The sequence below is a fragment of the Egretta garzetta genome, unplaced genomic scaffold (assembly GCF_000687185.1).
Source record: "Egretta garzetta isolate BGI_Z169 unplaced genomic scaffold, ASM68718v1 scaffold163, whole genome shotgun sequence".
Lineage (NCBI taxonomy): Eukaryota > Metazoa > Chordata > Aves > Pelecaniformes > Ardeidae > Egretta > Egretta garzetta.
In genome coordinates this window covers 1,320,846-1,327,308 of record NW_009259308.1, presented here as the reverse complement: position 1 = coordinate 1,327,308, position 6,463 = coordinate 1,320,846, and positions in this window count along the sequence as shown.

Here is a 6,463-nt window from a genome sequence, read left to right as displayed (position 1 = left end):
CCTGCTTTAGCAGGGGGGTTGGACTAGATGATCTCCCGAGGTCCCTTCCAACCCTTGCGATTCTGTGATTCTCTTTCTTCCTCGTCCCTAGTTCTGGAAACCTGTTGTGCCCTATTTAGACTGTAAGCTACCTGTACTAGAACAACCTGGTTTAGTAACTGCTGCAATCGAAGTCTGATCCTCTGCTAAGACCGTGTGCCACTGCGATAGCTCTATCACAGCACGTTCCATCAAGTTTATTAGTGGCTAGGGGGAATTTGAGTGTGTTTCTCTGTATAGCACAATACTCATGCTGGCATTCTTCAGGCATTTAACATCACAAAAAGCAGTTCTGGGATGGAATTCAGCATTGTATTAGTGAAATATGAAATATAAAAGCAATGACACAATGTTTTTTAGAATCATGCTTTTCAGTATTTGTATTTGCTTTAATCACAGAATGCACTATTGCATATTCTATAAATGTAAAAGGAAAATCTTATTACTTAAAAAATGAATGCATATTGACAACTAGTATGGTTTTTATGAAGCATCAGCTGTTGAAGATGATGACCAACATATGTGGGAGAGGGAAAGAAAATGTAAATCAGCTTTCTAAGGACCAAATCAAATCTGAAATTCTCTATTGGTAGTTTGTATCATAACATTACTATTCATATATGATCATGTATACAAGAAGACAAAAAAATCTAAGGTGAATCAATGAAATGTGAAGTTGAAACATATCAATTAAATTATATTTAATGTTAGATACTTTGCTTCAAAGGTAAATTGTACTTTGGCTCACAAGTAAATTGTCCTGTAGCTTAATTCAGGACTATGCTTGAAAGTAGGTGTCCTAAATGCTTTTTAAAAGAATGCTTGACCACAAGGGACTTGACAAAGTTAGAAGGGTAAGTGTGGAATAAAACAAACACTGGTTTTGAAATTCTGAGCCACCTTCAACAGTAGATAGCAAATTGAGAAATAGGACTCGGTTTCTTGGTCTTCTGTTTTGCCCCTCCCCTCTCCCCTTGCAAGGAAATTCTTTCAGTTCTGCTTCTTATCCCTAAAATACAAAAACTATATTCTTAAAAGCATTTGTTTAAATATTTGATTAATGAAGATAAAATTGGAAAAGCTTACATCAGCGTGAACTTGGATGGCCTTCAGTTCTTGCTTGATTATGACCAGTAATATGCAAGTTTCATCTCATAAACTTGGATCTTGGTATAAGATGATTAATCAAGTTGTGAAGTGTGTGTATAGAATATATAAACTTTTTATACTATGCTTACACCACCCTGAGAGTGTAACACAGTCTAAAAAGAAGTATGCAAAGGTGTTCTTTGCACTCCTCATCCCGCTGTGCAACTGCGTATTGCTTGTTCTAATTTTGCTGGTTATCAGGTGAGGGAATGCAGACTGCTAAGTAAAAATGCTTACAGAGTGCTGTTAGGTAGCACTGTGAGGTTTGTACGTAGCAAAAGAGTGACAAGCACTGGCCTAATGCAATGAGAGTATCAGATTTATTTCCTGTTTGCATAAAAATTTTGTCAATGGGCTCTAAATTATAGTCACCTTAGGCAGCTGCGGCTGTCACTATGGGGTTTAACTCACACTGGTCCCTCTGCTGCTGCTGTCATTAGAGGGTCACTGCCCTCTGGGATTGCCCCAGAGAGGCTGTGGGGAGTTGGCTCTGGCTTTGTGGGGTCTGGGGAATCCATAAATGAGTGCTCTTGACGTAGCTTTTGTTAGATTGTGGGCCCCTAAAATACTCCAGCAGCAAGAGCCCTTGCTGGTGTTCGCCTGTGTTGGTGAGCTGCCACATCCCCCAACTATTTCAGGAGATAGGTTGGATACGTCCCTGCTTAGTTCTACTGTAAAATTAAATAAAATCTCTTACTGCCAGGGCCGATTCAGTAATTCTCTATCCAAAACCATTTGCCACTTCTAACAGTTCTTTCATGATTCTCCTAACTGTTTTAATTCTGCCACTTGCCAGCACAGTCCCTGAACAGTGTTCTCAGGAAAAGATGGACGGTAACAAGAATTTCTAGACTCCTATAGTGCTGGATTTTTTTCTTTTATTTTAGAAAAGTTCTGCTGGTTATACCATGTGTTTCCTGAAAAGAGTAGTTTCAAGATGGATATTTGATGTGATTTGGGTTTGTTTTTTTTTTTTCTTTCCCCTCTGGTAAGGCGGTGGAAAAGCTTGGTCAAATATTAAGCTATTTATTAGAGGACTGTTTACTAGAAGATTGGATCAGCTGGTTTTGTATTCCAGGTCGCAGTTTACTTCAGCAGTTCGTAGTATTCCTATTGCAGCCACTAGATGGAAGTGTTTCACAAGGGTGTACCGGTTATGAGCCCTCCAGGCGGCATCTCCTAACCAGGCATGGAAGGAGTCTCATCCCCACCTCAAAGTTAACACTCACGCCGCATTCATAAAAAAAAAAAAAACCAAAACAGTTTCTATAGGAAAATCTATTTGTCTGGGGGTTTGTATAGCTTATAGCATATCTTTTCTGTTATATATTCCCATAAGTAATTATACGACAGTTGTAGTACAGCTGTAATGATGAAGATAGCTGTTATCACATGCAAAAATATGTACTATCCTAGACTTATTTTCCACGTTGCTAGTTTAGCATTTTCAGTGTATTAAAGTTACTATTAAAAAAACCCATGTAATTTTGCTTGTGCAAAATATAGTTCAATAACCATTTTTATCAGTATCACTACTATATTTCTAAAACGGTGGGCCTAACTATATGATTAGTCTCAAGGAATAACTTTTCCTGTGATGTTGATGTCAATAGCACAGAAACAATAATTTTATTAGCTCAGATTTAATATTGGAAAATATAGATCTCGGAGAGATGATGACCCAGTGAAGCAAATCTTATGCCTGTTTAACTTCAAGTTCATTCCTCAGCCACTTCTAATCACCAAAATGCTTAAAAATGAACTAGTGTTTTGCTGCACAGGGGCTTGGATGGCTCCTTGTTCCCCCTTGTCTCTCCCACAAGTCACATAATGGGTCAAGGATGAAATTCAGAACGGAACTTGGAAGTTCTGGTGTTTCCTTTTGTAACTGGTAGGTAAGAAATAGCTTATGATTTTTTGGTTTTTAACATGTTAACTTTGTAAATAGGAGTTGTTGCAAATGTGTTCTAAGTATTATTAGGAAAACCTGTCAATGTCTTCCAAGAAGCTCAATACTCAAGAATTATTTATTTAGTAACTTTTTTGCTCCCTGTTTAAAATAATCCCTGGTGTTTGTTAGCATGCCTTACATCGTAATTTCAAGCTGTATCCAAATGTCTTAAGAAGATCTGAGATAAACTATACTTGTCTTTCTCCAGCCTTGGCTACGCTTCTTGTGAAAGTGAGGTTGTAAATCAAGTAGTGAGGTAGTAAGGGGAAAAAAATTTTTTTTGAGAGAGATTCCTTGTTTAATGAGCAATGTGCATTTACTCACAATCCTACCCTTCCAATAAAAGCATAAAAAAGGGCATGAAGCAGTCTGACTTGTCAATTATTGTGCTTGCAAAAACTCAGACCACGGGTTTAGAAACTATCTTATTAACTGTCTGTTGGTAGCATGGGATTCTTCCAGAATTGTTTTGCCTGCATCTTAGTGGCAATGCAATGGAATAAAGGGGTTAACGAAACCTATGAGTAGATGTGAAATGAAAGCAACAGTTAAAAAAAATTTTAAAAAAAATTTTTTTCAATTAATAATTAAATATTATGCATTTCGCAGACAGATCAGTAAGATCAGTATTGGATATGTTTCCTGATGTACATGTCAAGTCTTGCACTTAAAGTTGTGAGTTGCTTTTTCTGTTTTGTTTTGTGGTTTTTTTTGTTTTGTTTTTAGAAAGCCAGAAGTTAAGTACATTTCTTGATTAGATATAATTTGAAGAGAGGATTTCTCTTTGCAGAGTACTAATGTACTTGGATCATAATAGCTGCGGCTTGACCTCTCCAACTTCTGATGCTATTGAGTCATCATAAAACTCTCTCCTGTTCTGCTGTGGCTGGAATTGCATGAAAATCCACAGTGCTTCTCGTCTAGTAGATCTCGAAGTGCTTTGCAAAGGTGAGAAGCTATTTCTTACTCAACAGATGGGGGGAGAAAGTATTCAAGTAGATTAGATGGTTCCTATCAGCTGTGAAGTCAGTGGACTGATTACATCTTTATGAACAGCTCTTACTGAAGAAATAGATTCTTAACCTCAGGAGGATCTGCTTTCCTGAGATGGTATTTTTTTTAACCTTTAGGGAATAGCCTACATGTAAGTTGTTGCAAGAGTTTAACTATTAACTTAGTACACACTTTGCATGTGTTATAACACTGTAAAGGAACTTACCATTAACTACAAACCAGCTGCAGACAACATCCTTACATACAGTACCAGGTGAAGCAGGCTTTATTACTTGAATTTAGGAGCACTGCGTGTAGGTGAGCCCTGCGGTTTTGCTTGCCTGTGCTTTTTAATATTGATGCTAGATGAACACGTGTGGCTGTTCTTACAGCACCTAGAACCCTTGGAGAACCTGCTTTTTAATCTGTCAGTTTGATGGCCCCTTTCCGCTGTGCTTGAGACTAGACATCCATGCTATTAGTTTGCAGCAGTGGTCTAGGAAAGATGAGACTTCAGTAAGATATACAATACATAAACCACATTTATGACACATTGCACTGGCAACACTGTATTGGTAGGCTATGATGTCCAGAGAATAAAGATCGTTCTGTGCTATATGCTTTAACCAAGCAATGCTGTTTCCTGAGAGGGCATTTACCAGCATTCTATGCACGGAGAAGTAAAGACATCAGGGACCTGTTCTTAACAAATGCACAGAGGTATAAACTAGCATAGCTGGCTTTTCTCCTGATTCTCAGATAATTGGAGCTTTTGGAGAAAAACAAAATTCTAAACATGGAAGAAGAAATCCTTGAAAGAATTTGTTGTTCATAGTGTCTAAAAAAACTGGTTTGTAAAGCATATTGAAAATCACAGTATTTTGGAAATGTTGAACATTGCATACAAGCAGTTAAACCTAAAAATAGGTTCTTGTGGCTGAGCTATTTAAGTTAACTTAAACTGGAAAGTTTCTTTGAGGCTAAAGGCATAATGTGACTGACATATTTCTCTGCTTTGTCTAGGTGTTAGAATGTGGAAGCCATATTATTTAGCAGCATGCTGATACTTTGTACAGTTACATGGTGTTAGGGTGACTACTCCTTAATAGAAATTCCCCTGTCACAAAATGTCTTCATTTCCTACGTCTTTTGTGAGGAAGAAGTCATCTGCCAGGCATTTTCAATAGGAACTTAATAATTCTGTAGGCAGTGCAGTACACCAGCTCCTCTTCTCATTTCTGTTGGGGCTGTATAGCCACAATAAGATGTAATAGTAAAACTTCTGTTTCTGTAGAATTGAAAATAGCACTCTGAATGCACAAAGTTGGCTTTTGTGTTGAATAAGATTATTTTGGCAGTCACTTTTTTCTGATTGTAACACTTGAGTGTTTGTTTGCATAAATAGAGCTGTGTACACTTCTTTTGACAGCTTATCAATGCTCCTTTTATGATCAAAAGGGGTCAATAAAAGCCATATTCATGTAGAATAGTGGTTTATGACTGAGTTATTAGATTCCCATTACATTCTTCTAAACCTGGTATGTAATGGATTTCTGTGCTAGTATGTTTTCTTTATAAATAAAGAGTAAGCACATTCTTACATGCGCATACATCTGATCTGTTTTCTATTACTTGTGTACTTCCAATCATCACAATATTCAGACCACATTGGTTTAGTCCATCTTCAAGAGATGCAGACCTCTAGGCTGATACTGCCTATACTTTCTTAGCCTGTGCTTTGTCTGCTGGAAGTAAATGTTTTTCCTTCAGTTTTTCATGTTTATTTTTCATGGGAAATATATAGACAATTCTATTTTGGTATAAATGCAAAATCAGATTGTAAAAATATTTTGAAGAGGGTGAAGGTTTTTTACTTTGCCACTGCAGAGGTTGCATCAGGAATTTGCTTAGGTAAAGATTACTTTGATTGTGTAAATGCTCCCTGTTTGGTGGGCATTTTCCAAAAGTAGAGGAAATCTCTGTCCCAAAGAGTTTAGAGCTGAAAACGAGTGTGTGGGGGGAAAAATAATTTGGAAATTATGGCAGGGCCCGAGAATCAAAATTCCTTTCTATTATACAGGTAGCATTTTTACATTATGCTATTGTTCCTAGAAATGCCATCTAGAAGAAGTCAGTTGTACCCGTTTTGAAGGGAGGTCAAGGAAGGGGGGGAAAAAAATTATCTTTAAATCTCCAATATGATGAAGACGACAAAAGGTAGGAAGGTAATGCATGTTAAAATGAATAGCAGTTGGGTCATACTTACAGTATTTATAACTACTTTTCTAACCCTATGAAAAACTTGGTATCACTTACATTATTTGATATTAA